Source organism: Schistocerca cancellata, chromosome 8, assembly GCF_023864275.1.
Source record: "Schistocerca cancellata isolate TAMUIC-IGC-003103 chromosome 8, iqSchCanc2.1, whole genome shotgun sequence".
NCBI classification, from domain to species: domain Eukaryota; kingdom Metazoa; phylum Arthropoda; class Insecta; order Orthoptera; family Acrididae; genus Schistocerca; species Schistocerca cancellata.
Genome location: NC_064633.1, coordinates 508,793,805 through 508,808,390, shown reverse-complemented (window position 1 = coordinate 508,808,390; position 14,586 = coordinate 508,793,805). Strand labels below are relative to the sequence as shown.

Genomic DNA, 14,586 nt, shown 5'->3' with positions numbered 1-14,586 from the left:
AAATGCAATGCACCTCACTCAAGAGCAAATATAAATTATGAATTAGGCAATTCACAGGGTCAGAAATAGATCGTGTGATCCACTATAACACCAAAAAATTGTGACTTACGGCGTTTTATTCCAACGTTACGTTAGATTTGCATATCCTAAGAAGGCAATTTATTGTTTATTGTGTGCAATTTTAATGGACAGCAGTATATACACTCCTGGAAATGGAAAAAAGAACACATTGACACCGGTGTGTCAGACCCACCATACTTGCTCCGGACACTGCGAGAGGGCTGTACAAGCAATGATCACACGCACGGCACAGCGGACACACCAGGAACCGCGGTGTTGGCCGTCGAATGGCGCTAGCTGCGCAGCATTTGTGCACCGCCGCCGTCAGTGTCAGCCAGTTTGCCATGGCATACGGAGCTCCATCGCAGTCTTTAACACTGGTAGCATGCCGCGACAGCGTGGACGTGAACCGTATGTGCAGTTGACGGACTTTGAGCGAGGGCGTATAGTGGGCATGCGGGAGGCCGGGTGGACGTACCGCCGAATTGCTCAACACGTGGGGCGTGAGGTCTCCACAGTACATCGATGTTGTCGCCAGTGGTCGGCGGAAGGTGCACGTGCCCGTCGACCTGGGACCGGACCGCAGCGACGCACGGATGCACGCCAAGACCGTAGGATCCTACGCAGTGCCGTAGGGGACCGCACCGCCACTTCCCAGCAAATTAGGGACACTGTTGCTCCTGGGGTATCGGCGAGGACCATTCGCAACCGTCTCCATGAAGCTGGGCTACGGTCCCGCACACCGTTAGGCCGTCTTCCGCTCACGCCCCAACATCGTGCAGCCCGCCTCCAGTGGTGTCGCGACAGGCGTGAATGGAGGGACGAATGGAGACGTGTCGTCTTCAGCGATGAGAGTCGCTTCTGCCTTGGTGCCAATGATGGTCGTATGCGTGTTTGGCGCCGTGCAGGTGAGCGCCACAATCAGGACTGCATACGACCGAGGCACACAGGGCCAACACCCGCATCATGGTGTGGGGAGCGATCTCCTACACTGGCCGTACACCACTGGTGATCGTCGAGGGGACACTGAATAGTGCACGGTACATCCAAACCGTCATCGAACCCATCGTTCTACCATTCCTAGACCGGCAAGGGAACTTGCTGTTCCAACAGGACAATGCACGTCCGCATGTATCCCGTGCCACCCAACGTGCTCTAGAAGGTGTAAGTCAACTACCCTGGCCAGCTAGATCTCCGGATCTGTCCCCCACTGAGCATGTTTGGGACTGGATGAAGCGTCGTCTCACGCGGTCTGCACGTCCAGCACGAACGCTGGTCCAACTGAGGCGCCAGGTGGAAATGGCATGGCAAGCCGTTCCACAGGACTACATCCAGCATCTCTACGATCGTCTCCATGGGAGAATAGCAGCCTGCATTGCTGCGAAAGGTGGATATACACTGTACTAGTGCCGACATTGTGCATGCTCTGTTGCCTGTGCCTATGTGCCTGTGGTTCTGTCAGTGTGATCATGTGATGTATCTGACCCCAGGAATGTGTCAATAAAGTTTCCCCTTCCTGGGACAAAGAATTCACGGTGTTCTTATTTCAATTTCCAGGAGTGTATTTTTTACCAAACGTATTAGTTACCCGAGTACCAGCGGCGACGATGACGGCAAAATCTGCTGCAGTAGTACTTACTTAGAGTAAAGCGATATTTTCTTTTCTGTGGACACCTGCTCGGCAATAATGTGCCGTCGGCTGTGGCAGCTGTGTTCCGGACCTGTAGAGGAGAGAACGTGGGAAGAGCTAAAACAACGGCGCATCGGCGGAGGTTGCCGTCTGCTCGAGAGAAGTGCGGAGGCACGCTTTCAAGAATATTGCGGCGCCTCCTATTGATCTCATTACAGATGTCGTCGGCGGCGGCAGCGCGAATAAAGTAGGTCGCGGGAAGCTCCAGGCTGCAACGTGGCTTCCATGGAGCGACTTCTCCCCTCACAAAGTAGAGCGCAACTTGCGCCACGCCCTGCAGATTTGCCGCTTCCTCGTAGATATACAGAGATGCGTCAAGCAAACAAAAGACGCGCACATCGTGAATTTGCTGGGTATCTTGACTGGTGGTAATGATCTGTTCTCGCCGAATATTAGCAACAAATCTAGCTCGAATGTGTGATTTTAAATTACTTTCCTTCGGAAAATACAAGTAGTGTTATCTACAGAAACATAAACTGTAGTCATACATCGTCTGACGCTGTACTGCAGGGTATTGGTAATTCACAATGTTTTGACGAGACCAAGTTTGATCAACGCGCGCTGGAAAACAAGAAACAGCGACGATGGCATCCTCTGTTAGTAGTGCGGAGTTCTCAGGTTTCATCTCATATACAGGTCAGTAAGCATGACGTACTGGCTGAAGCAACATCGTGTTTTGTGTTAGCAGAAGAGCCAACACCGTGTTACGAGTAGAGGCCGAAATGCACGCGTTTTAGCTCACGCAGGCTGGCATGAGGAGGGAACTATACTGACGTGAGGTCTGGAACATGACAAGGAATGAGAATTCAGAAAGCGGACGTAATTAATTTGATACTTAACTTTAATCCATTAATGATGAACGTCGCTCTTGACTGTACATGATTCACAATATTATCTGTTCAGAATACATTCTTGAGGATATTTCTTATAGTAACTGAATATGGCGCCTTGCTAGGTCGTAGCAAATGACGTAGCTGAAGGCTATGCTAAACTGTCGTCCCTGCAAATGAGAGCGTATGTAGACAGTGAAGCATAGCTAGCAAAGTCGGTTGTACAACTGGGGCGGGTGCTAGGGAGTCTCTCTAGACTAGACATGCCGTGTGGCGGCGCTCCGTCTGCAATCACTGATAGTGGCGACACGCGGGTCCGACGTATACTAACGGACCGCGGCCGATTTAAAGGCTACCACCTAGCAAGTGTGGTGTCTGGCGGTGAAACCACATCGTGAGTTCGCGGTGGAGTGCTATTTTCGCTACGACGTATCAGTAGTTCGTTGGCAATGTGCCTTCCGTAAACATTTCAAGATTCAGCAGCGAAATCCAATTCCTGCTCGTGGAACAATATTGAACTGGGTTTGAAATTTCCTTGCAACTGACAGTGCGTCGAATAGTAAGTCAACCGACCCTAGGAAAACCGGCCAACTCCCTAGAACATCGAGTGCATGCGTAGCGATTTGCAGGCAAGCCCTCGTCGTTCGTTACGAAAACGTTCCCAAACGCTTAGCATTCCGCCGGCGTCCACTCGTCACAAAATAATCCGGTGTGATGTGCGTTTGGAAACTGCATAATTTCCAAATGCGCTTGTGAATATCGCCGCCACTGTCTCGCAAGAACCGCCTATTTGTTCCACAGGCGCTAGCGTGAGGAATAATAAACTGTGTCCTACCTGGGCAGAGTAGGACAGACAAAAACGTCCGTACGAAAAATGTCGGACAGAACTGTATGCAGAAGCCGCAATGTGCATTCACAATTGAAGACACACCACACACTACAGAAATTCACCGAGAGTGCAAGTTTAGTTTCAGCTCCATTACACTGGTGACTGTACGTTGCCTGTGGCCAAAGGTGTCTCGCCAATGAGTTTTCTGGTAAAAGAAACACGATTTAGACAGAAACTTTTTTGACGTACCTCTGTCTTCCATTAGTATTGATACGGGGAACTTTGTATCAGAACGTGGAATTCGTGATTGCAGTAGTGAACAGTGTGGTGAAGTTGGGATTGAGGAGGGTGGGGGGGGGGGGGGGGTGTGGAGGTAGAAGTGTCCGAAAGTCGTATAGTAGAATATTGTATACAAGGTATACTTTGACTGCCGTGGTTGCTTTGCCCACTCATTCACTAAAACTTTTACAGCTATCTGTTGGCTCTCAGTTGGGTGTTTAACGTTTCGTGGTAAAGTTCCATCAATGTACGCTAAATGATACCATGCAGTGCCGATTTTCCTGAGCAAAAGTTGGCGAACCTGTTACGACTTATAATTGTACACGAAAAAATGTGATAAAATCAGGTTGTGAAAAAATCCACCGATACCATTTAACTGCGAAGCTGTCGGCGTTTCAACTGCATCATGTACGTTACTCGATTAACTCTCAAAACATACTACTGATTAGATTTTTGTTCACTTGTATATATCTGCCACTATATTACGGTTTCCGAGTTCATGTGCATGATTTCTCTGTTTCGGGGTTGCTTTTACCACTATTCATTATTACCCCAGGATTACAGATATCAATGACAGTATGAAACTAAAGAAACCATTACCCATCGGCATATAAACGAAGGCTCATTTGTAATTGTTAATTTACCTACAAGTAAGAAAAAAAACAAGTCAGTCATATATTGCTCAAATTGTTAGCTGTTGTGGTTCAGGCAGCGATTCAGGTTCAACATACACTCGTTATGTCAAATATCTCCGGAAACAAGGAATGTAGTTCGTTAGGCCACAAGTGCCAGATATTGTATTGATAAACGATGAACTGATGACATTAATTCTAACTGCAATGGATGTTTTGAAACGAGAATTTAAGTATAAGATGGATGAAACTGAAGGTATTATGCTCAGCTAAATTTGGAGCTATGTGTGTTGAACGCCATCTTAGTAGCTTCCATTGTATTTACAACTCCTGTGATGGATCACACTGCGTGATTTATGTACCGTACTAAGTTTTTTCTTTTATGAGGTTTAATAAAGTGCTTAAGAAACTTTAGATCAATGTATTTATTTGACGGCAGGTAAAGTTTCATTGTGCTTTTGAAATACTGATCACAAATGGAATGATAGTTGACAGTTGTGATGGAAGTATAGGCGGGTCAATGTACGCGCAAATTCGTGCTAACTTTAAACACCTTCACCTTTTCCATCACTTCTTTCGCATTTTAGAAAATGTATTTCACTTCTAAATATGTAATCCTTTCATGCTAGCCCCTTTGTTCACTAATATGAATATCACTGAAATTAAAATAAAGAACCGTCATGACAATCATATTCGAAACTGAAAATTTCCATATCCAGTTTACGGTATGTGCGGTAATGAAAGTCAAGGAAACCAAATTCTTGTTGGAGCTTGTGGTGTGACAAGAAGGTCCAGACAGTTACACCATGTCCCACCACTCTGTTGGGAGGTGAGTGAACATTACACCAATATGGTGGCCTATGTTGAATAGCATTATCGTTAAATATTGTGGTTGTGACTAAAACGCTTGAATTGTATGTTCAATATTCTTTTTGTATTCTGTTTCGTATCGAAGGCAGGCGCCTTAACTTGCAGTCGCCAGCATCTTCGACGCCGCAACCAATGGCCATGAGCTGGCCGCTGTTGCTCTTTGCGTGAAAGATGTCGGGCAAGAGAAGATCCTGTCGGCGATTTCTTATTGCCTTTGACTTAAATGAGTTAATGAATGAAAATAATTGTTGAAATGTTTTGTGATAATGGAGAGGTATATTAGAAATAGAAAAAGTCACATTTAACATCAGATCTTGTTTAAACTTGATACTACTGAAAGAATGTCTGTGCTAGTGTATGACTTCTGATGTGAAAATACACGTGGATAAGTGTGAGAGTTGACGTGTTTCTCAGTCAAGAATATTGATATGTTGGAATAAAATGAAGATGCGTGTGAATTTTTTTATTCTGTCATCGTCGTGTAACGACAGATTTGAGAATCGAATTTTCTTGCTGAATTTTGGAAGCTCATTGAATATTAAAGTGAGGCACCGATAGATATATTGACAGTTACCAGCAGAGATATTAGGCAGTTGGTGTAATTTGGGAAAAGCCAAGGAGTTTTATGAATGTCTGATATGGAAAAAACTGAAACTTCGTCTGTCTCAATTTGCGAGCTTGAAGAAAGTTATTCAAATCAATTCTTTGAGTTCATTCAGTTTCCGTTGTGGCGTCCCTCTCGAAAAGGAGTCTGTTACGTTACAGATTTTGTACTTTCCACATACAGCGTGACAATTATTGAACTATATGAAACAGAGTCGTCATAACTTCTGAGCGGTTTGCGTTGGGACGTTGAAACTGCGGGGCATGGTGGGAATTAGTATGCGCATGGACGGTTTGGTTTAGCGACGAAGCCACTTTCATTTGGATGGTTTCGTCAATATGCAAAATTGGCGCATCTGGTGGTTGAGACTCCGCATTTCACGATCGAGAAGTCTCTTCATCCTCAACGGGTGACTGCGTAGTGTGCAGTGTCCAGTCACGGAATAATCGCTGCGATTCTGTGACTACCGAACCGTACGTGAAGGTCCTGGAAGTTGATTACATCCCCATTACCCAAAGTGACTCTGATTTCGACAAGATGTGGATCATGCAAGACGGATCTCGACCCCGTCGTAGCAGGAGGTATTTGATATCCTGGAAGAGCACTTTGGTGATCGCATTCTGGCTCTAGGATACTCAGAGGCCACTGGCATGGGCCGGGATTGACCGCCATATTCTCCGGATCTGAGCACATGCGACTCCTTTTTGAGGGGCATAACCCCAAAATCGTGATGACTGGGTGTTGTGTGATGTCCTTAGGTTAGTTAGGTTTAAGTAGTTCTAAGTTCTAGGGGACTGATGACCATAGATGTTAAGTCCCATAGTGCTCAGAGCCATTTGAACCATAACCCCAAAACAACTGCTGAGCTGAAAACAGCCATTCAGGAGGTCATCGACAGCATCGATGTTCCAACAGTTCGGCAGGTCGTGCAGAATTCCGCTATTAGCCTGCGGCACGTCATCGCCAATTATGGCTGGCATGTCGAACATGTTATAACCTAAATCCGAATATATTATACTGACGTTTACATGTTGAATAAAGTGTGTGCACGGAGTAGTTTGTTACTAATTTACGTTTTTTCTTCATATATGAGCCGTGGTAAAAAATTGATGTTTTGAAGAGCGCGCCGCAGCACGCTGTGTGAAGCAGTCGCCCTCCGTTTCTGGTGGTGGCGCCGCTGTGGCAAACGCAGCTTTGGTGTCTCCGTCTGGTGGGAAAGCGGAAAGGTTGCCTGTTCACGTGCATTTAAGGGGCGCTGTCAGCTCGGCAAGGACTTGACCACCAACTCTCCTGGACACCCCATCTCCTTACCATCCAAAACAAAGCACACAACCGCCTCCGCCTTCTGAAACTCCTGTCCAGCCAGATGTGGGGTCTGCATCCTTCCACCATCCTTCACACCTATAAATCCTTGATCCGCCCCATCCTCTGATATGCCAGCGTAGCTTGGATTTTCGCCCCCTCCCCGGTTCTATTAAGCCCTCCAAATCCTCGAACGCCACGCGCTCCACCTCGCCTTCTGCATCCGCCTTCCGTCCCCCACGTGCATCCTCTACGACCTCGCCCCTTCCCCCACCTTCTCCTTTTCCTTGAACACATCCACACACTATATATTGTCCTCCGCCTTGATCCCCCTCACCCCCTGGCGTCTCCCTTCCTCTCCACCCCCACCCAGTTGCCACGCCTTTACCGTTTTGTTCCACCCTCTCTCCATCTCCACACCCTCCATCTCCTTTCTCAACGCAACTTCCACCCTCTACCCCTCCCGGATGATGAGCTTCGCCCTGACATCTACCCTTCGTACCAACTCTAACCCCATCTTCCTGCCTCCTCCTCAGGGCTCCCTTTCCTCTCCCTACCTCCTCCTGAGCGGCTTCCCCCTCCTACTCCCCCTCCATCTCTTGTGCCTCCTTTCAGTATCTCTGCACTCCCTCCTGCCCGGTCTTCCCTCTTCATCTCCCGCCCCATGTGTCACCTGCCTCTTCGTGTACCCACTGATGCCCCTCCTCTCTTCATCCTGCCGCTTCCCCTACTGCCCCTTGCTCCCCCCTCCCTTTCCATCCTCTCTGCCCTTTCCCTCGGCAGGTCCCACCTGGCAGTTTTATTCTTCGTCGTGTGTGCTCCACGTGGGTTTTAAGTGTATTGTTCCTGAGTGTTTTTACTCCTGTGGCCGACTTTTAACGTGTGCATGTCCATTCAGTGTCTTCTCTGAGTTTTGGAGAATCGCCAACTGTGTTTTTTAACTTTCTGGTGACTTTTTTTTAACTGTCCTCCATGAATGTCTCCGTGTTAATTTTTTACCTCCATTTTCTCCCATTATTCTGTTTTAAGTTCCCCTTTCTCGCCTTATGTATGTAACATTTTATTTTTATTTTAAGTTGTTATAACACTCACCTGAAGAGCGGCGGATCGTGCCGCTGACAGCCCTCCCCTGCCCATATGGGGCAGGGGAATGAAATCACAATAAAGAAAAAAAAAAAAAACTCAGCAAGGAGTCAGTTGGAATGAGGCTAGGTCAGTCTCGCGTCACCAGTTCCTGGTCTGTCTCTCGTTTGCATTTATGCGGCAGTTAGTGTCTGTCTGTCGTCGGAGTGCTAGTATGTCTGTCGTTTGGATCAAACTTTAAAGCCAGAAAATGAGAGTTTTGCCACTCCACCAGTAACAGAACTCAGCTAGTGGTCGCCCGGTCGGGGCTGAGTTCGTGCATCTGAGTCTTCGCGTTAGGCCGCCAGTCTGCTCGAGTTGCTCGGGCAACGCTCATTGGCGGTTGGATCGGTCAGTTGGTCGGTCGCGCACTGAGACACGAGATGACGTCTCCGCCTTGAGCGTCGGCGCATGTGAGGTCCCCACGTGAGTCCAGTGGGCCGCGCCTTATAGCGAGGGGTAGTGGCTTCGCGGTTCACACAAGAGCAACAGGAGCGAAACCACGACATCGGGCTGGCTGGGGCGAGCTGTGACGCCGTGAGACGGGAGATCGGCGCGCCTTCCTGCGTCCGTTGATGCGGCTGGCAGCGGACGGTTCGGGAGAGCGTTGGGGCTGCTGCGCCAGGTCTTCGCTAGAAATGGCAGTTTATTAGAAGTTAAGTGATTGGAGATACGTTGTTTCATTTACTTGTTAAATTCTACTTGTTTTCTTGATGAGGTCACCAGCCGCTTTGTTTTGGGGTCGTCCCACCATTCTTCTCCATTTGCCCACCCACCCACGGGAAGGTGTTTTTTTGTGAATTGGGTGGTCCGTTTTTCTCTTGTGGAGTTGGGGAGGTTTAGAGCAATCTGCGGTTCGGGTTGTTTAGTAACCCGCCTCCCCTCCTGTCAATCTGCTATACGTTAATAGCTACCTCTGTCATGTTAACGAATTCATTGCTTAAAGGCCGAATTCTTGAAATATGTCTTTATCTTGCCTATCATCTTGCGAGGTGGTATATGTGTAATGTAGAGCATGTTGTACATTTTATGTAAGTCTGAATTTTATGGGTTTTATAAAATAGTCATTTTAGGTTATAAGGTTGCCCCCCTTTCACCGCAAGAGTCCTTAAAAAAAAAAACAAATTGCACTTTCGGTGGCAAATAATTTGAGTGTTGTACCATTTCCATCCCCCTTATGGGGTGCGCCGGCCAGTGTGGCCGAGCGGTTCTAGGCGCTACAGTCTGGAACCGCGCGACCGCTACGGTCGCAGGTTCGAATCCTGCCTCGGGCATGGATGTGTGTGACGTCCTTAGGTTAGTTAGGTTTAAGTAGTTCTAAGTTCTAGGGGACTGATGACCCCAGCAGTCAAGTCCCATAGTGTTCAGAGCCATTTTTTACGGGGTGCATAGTTTACGTGTTTGTGTGAGTTGTTAAAAATTTTTTTAGTTTAAAGTCATCTGGTACGTTGCAGATTTGCACCAGTGTACTCTTTCAGAGGTTGTTGTGAGCGGTTATGACTACTTCCGTGTTGAAAGGGAGCAGGCAAGCTTCTCAGCCCGAAGGGTCATACTGTTAATATTGTCCTTTCTGCCTCTAAATACAATTGTAACTTGATATTTCGAGAGTGCTTTTCTGCTTATAATTTTAAATCTGTTTTAGAAAAAGCTTTTAGGAATAAAATTAACATTTGTAAAAGTAATTTAATTTTCCATCCGTTACTTCCTGGCAACTACACTCCTGGAAATGGAAAAAAGAACACATTGACACCGGTGTGTCAGACCAACCATACTTGCTCCGGACACTGCGAGAGGGCTGTACAAGCAATGATCATACGCACGGCACAGCGGACACACCAGGAACCGCGGTGTTGGCCGTCGAATGGCGCTAGCTGCGTAGCATTTGTGCACCGCCGCCGTCAGTGTCAGCCAGTTTGCCGTGGCATACGGAGTTCCATCGCAGTCTTTAACACTGGTAGCATGCCGCGACAGCGTGGACGTGAACCGTATGTGCAGTTGACGGACTTTGAGCGAGGGCGTATAGTGGGCATGCGGGAGGCCGGGTGGACGTACCGCCGAATTGCTCAACACGTGGGGCGTGAGGTCTCCACAGTACATCGATGTTGTCGCCAGTGGTCGGCGGAAGGTGCACGTGCCCGTCGACTTGGGACCGGACCGCAGCGACGCACGGATGCACGCCAAGACCGTAGGATCCTACGCAGTGCCGTAGGGGACCGCACCGCCACTTCCCAGCAAATTAGGGACACTGTTGCTCCTGGGGTATCGGCGAGGACCATTCGCAACCGTCTCCATGAAGCTGGGCTACGGTCCCGCACACCGTTAGGCCGTCTTCCGCTCACGCCCCAACATCGTGCAGCCCGCCTCCAGTGGTGTCGCGACAGGCGTGAATGGAGGGACGAATGGAGACGTGTCGTCTTCAGCGATGAGAGTCGCTTCTGCCTTGGTGCCAATGATGGTCGTATGCGTGTTTGGCGCCGTGCAGGTGAGCGCCACAATCAGGACTGCATACGACCGAGGCACACAGGGCCAACACCCGGCATCATGGTGTGGGGAGCGATCTCCTACACTGGCCGTACACCACTGGTGATCGTCGAGGGGACACTGAATAGTGCACGGTACATCCAAACCGTCATCGAACCCATCGTTCTACCATTCCTAGACCGGCAAGGGAACTTGCTGTTCCAACAGGACAATGCACGTCCGCATGTATCCTGTGCCACCCAACGTGCTCTAGAAGGTGTGAGTCAACTACCCTGGCCAGCAAGATCTCCGGATCTGTCCCCCATTGAGCATGTTTGGGACTGGATGAAGCGTCGTCTCACGCGGTCTGCACGTCCAGCACGAACGCTGGTCCAACTGAGGCGCCAGGTTAGAAATGGCATGGCAAGCCGTTCCACAGGACTACATCCAGCATCTCTACGATCGTCTCCATGGGAGAATAGCAGCCTGCATTGCTGCGAAAGGTGGATGTACACTGTACTAGTGCCGACATTGTGCATGCTCTGTTGCCTGTGTCTATGTGCCTGTGGTTCTGTCAGTGTGATCATGTGATGTATCTGACCCCAGGACTGTGTCAATAAAGTTTCCCCTTCCTGGGACAATGAATTCACGGTGTTCTTATTTCAGTTTCCAGGAGTGTACTTCCACGCTCACCTAGTGTGATTGAATGTGTTACTGTTCTTGATGAATCGCTAGTAAATAAAGTAATTTCTTTAAGAAAACATTTTGAAAGTAAATTTACGGTTCAATATATTTCAATAATTTTCATCCTATATGAGCAGAAGTGTTCATTACTATAGCACATACTGGTGTTGTAACCTATTTAAAAGGGGCGTGGCACCGCTAGCAAAGAGAAATCAGCACGTGTCGGAGGATGCAGGTTGCGCAGCACAGCATAAGTGTCAGCGTTGAGTGTAGGCCGGAGCTCGCCGGCTCTCCTGGAGGGCCGTCCTCTCTAGGCGCTCCGCTGGAGCGGCTGCTCATAATGCAGAGACGGTCTGCACGTCCAGCACGAACGCTGGTCCAACTGAGGCGCCAGGTTAGAAATGGCATGGCAAGCCGTTCCACAGGACTACATCCAGCATCTCTACGATCGTCTCCATGGGAGAATAGCAGCCTGCATTGCTGCGAAAGGTGGATGTACACTGTACTAGTGCCGACATTGTGCATGCTCTGTTGCCTGTGTCTATGTGCCTGTGGTTCTGTCAGTGTGATCATGTGATGTATCTGACCCCAGGACTGTGTCAATAAAGTTTCCCCTTCCTGGGACAATGAATTCACGGTGTTCTTATTTCAGTTTCCAGGAGTGTACTTCCACGCTCACCTAGTGTGATTGAATGTGTTACTGTTCTTGATGAATCGCTAGTAAATAAAGTAATTTCTTTAAGAAAACATTTTGAAAGTAAATTTACGGTTCAATATATTTCAATAATTTTCATCCTATATGAGCAGAAGTGTTCATTACTATAGCACATACTGGTGTTGTAACCTATTTAAAAGGGGCGTGGCACCGCTAGCAAAGAGAAATCAGCACGTGTCGGAGGATGCAGGTTGCGCAGCACAGCATAAGTGTCAGCGTTGAGTGTAGGCCGGAGCTCGCCGGCTCTCCTGGAGGGCCGTCCTCTCTAGGCGCTCCGCTGGAGCGGCTGCTCATAATGCAGAGACGGCGCTGGCCACGTTAATTGAGAAAACAGGCGGGGCCTAGCGGAGCGCAGCGGCTAATACCAGCGAAATTAAAATTTCCTTACGTCCCGTCCCTTCCCGTCCCCGTCCCGCGGCACGCGGCAAGACGCTCTAATTAGCCGCCAGCCCGGCCTAAATTACAAACGCGCCACAGGCCGTACTACTTGTTGGGCGAGCCAACTTGGGCTGCGCATCCCCTCATCTGCGGGCGCGTTCTGTACCCTCGAAGAACTTGCTTCAGCTCCGTCGGGCCTAAGTAATGAAAACTGTGAGGTGCTAAAAGGAATCCGTTGAACTTCGGTTACACAATAAATCAATCAAATCTAAAGGCCGTAAATTCAACTAGATGCCTGGAATTACTGTTACTCCGTCGTCAGGCCACGAGTGGCCTACCGGAACCATCCGACCGCCGCGTCATCCTCACAAGGGAACCTCTCCATCGCACCCCCCTCAGATTTAGTTATAAGATGGCACAGTGGATAGGCCTTGAAAAGCTGAACAAAGATCAATCGAGCACACAGGAAGAAGTTGTGTGGAACTATGAAAAAATAAGCAAAATATATAAACTGAGTAGTGCATGTGCAACATCAAGGAGAGCGGAAGCGCAGTAGCGCCGTGGTCCCGTGGTTAGCGTGAGATGCTAGGGAGCGAGAGGTCCTAGGTTCAAGACTTCCCTCGAGTGAAAAATTTTACTTTGTTTATTTTCGCCAAGTTATGATCTGTCCGTTCGTTCATTGACGTCACTTTTCACTGTAATAAGTTTAGTGTCTGTGTTTTGCGACCGCACCGCAAAACCGTGCGATTAGTAGACGAAAGGACGTGCCTCTCCAATGGGAACCGAAAACAAAGGTCAAACGATTCCTCCACAGAAAAACACGTTTGATATATTCTATACGACACTGGTGACGGCATGTGCGTCAGATGACAGGAATCGTTGTCGACCCACCTAACTCGTAAACTTGGCGAATGGGTAAAAAGCTTCTTCTACCTTGCCCGATTTAGGTTTTCTTGTGGATGTGATAATCACTCCCAAAAAACTGATGAAAAGAGTTTGTCACATAAACTGAAAATAAAAAATTAAACTTTTCGCTCGAGGGAAGACTAGAACCTAGGACCTCTTAATCCGCAGCTGCTCACACTAACCATAGGACCACGACGCTCCTGTCATTAGACTGTCCTTGATGTTGCCTATCTTCCACATAGCCTATTCAGTTTATATATTTTGGTCATTTTTTCATAGTTCCACACAACTTTTTCCTGTTTTCTCGATTGATCTTTGTTCAGTTTTTCAAGGCCTATCCACTGTGCCAACTTATAACTAAATCTGAGGGGGGTGCGATGGGGAGGTTCCCTTGTCAGTAGAGGATGCGGATAGGAGGGGCGTCGGGTCAGCACACCGCTCTCCCGGTCGTTATGATGGTATTCTTGATCGAAGCCGCTACTAATCGGTCGAGTAGCTCCTCAAGTGGCATCACGAGGCTGAGTGCACCCCGAAAAATGGCAACAGCGCATGGCAGCCCGGATGGTCACCCATCCAAGTGCCGACCACGCCCGACAGCGCTTAACTTCGGTGATTTCACGGAAACCGGTGTATCCACTGCGGCAAAACCGTAGCCTGGAATTACTGTTACGAACGACTGAAATTGGAAAGAACACCTGGAAAATGTTTTGGAGAAAGCGAACCAAAGACTGCATCTTATTGGCAGAACACTCACTAGATGCAACAGATGTCCTCAAGAGAGAGCCTCCACTACGCTTGTCCGTCCTCTTTTGGAGTACAGCAGCGCGATGTGGGATCCTTACCAAACAGGATTAACGGCGTACATAGAGAAAATTCAAAGAATGGCAGCATTTCTCTACTTTCGAGAGATAGGAGTGAGGGTGTCACGGAAATGATACACGATTTGAGGTGGAAATTGTTAAAACAAAGGTGTTTCACGTTGCGGCGGGATCTTCTCATGAAATTTCAATCAGCAGCTGTCTCATCTACATCTACATCTGGATCTATATGGGTACTCTGCAAATCATATTTAAGTGCCTCGCAGAGGGTTCATCGAACCACCTTACTATAATTCTCTATTATTTCAGTCTCGTACAGGGCGCGGGAAAAACGAACACCTATATCTTTCCGTGCAAGCTCATATTTCCGTTATTTTAGTATGATGATCAGTTCTTCCTATGTAGGC

At 48.2% G+C, this 14,586-nt stretch overlaps 1 pseudogene; it reads right to left on the bottom strand.

The window, feature by feature from the left end:
• Positions 1-13,898: 13,898 nt before the first annotated feature.
• LOC126095954 (5S ribosomal RNA) lies at positions 13,899-14,016 on the bottom strand (annotated as a pseudogene).
• Between the last annotated feature and the right edge of the window lie 570 nt (positions 14,017-14,586).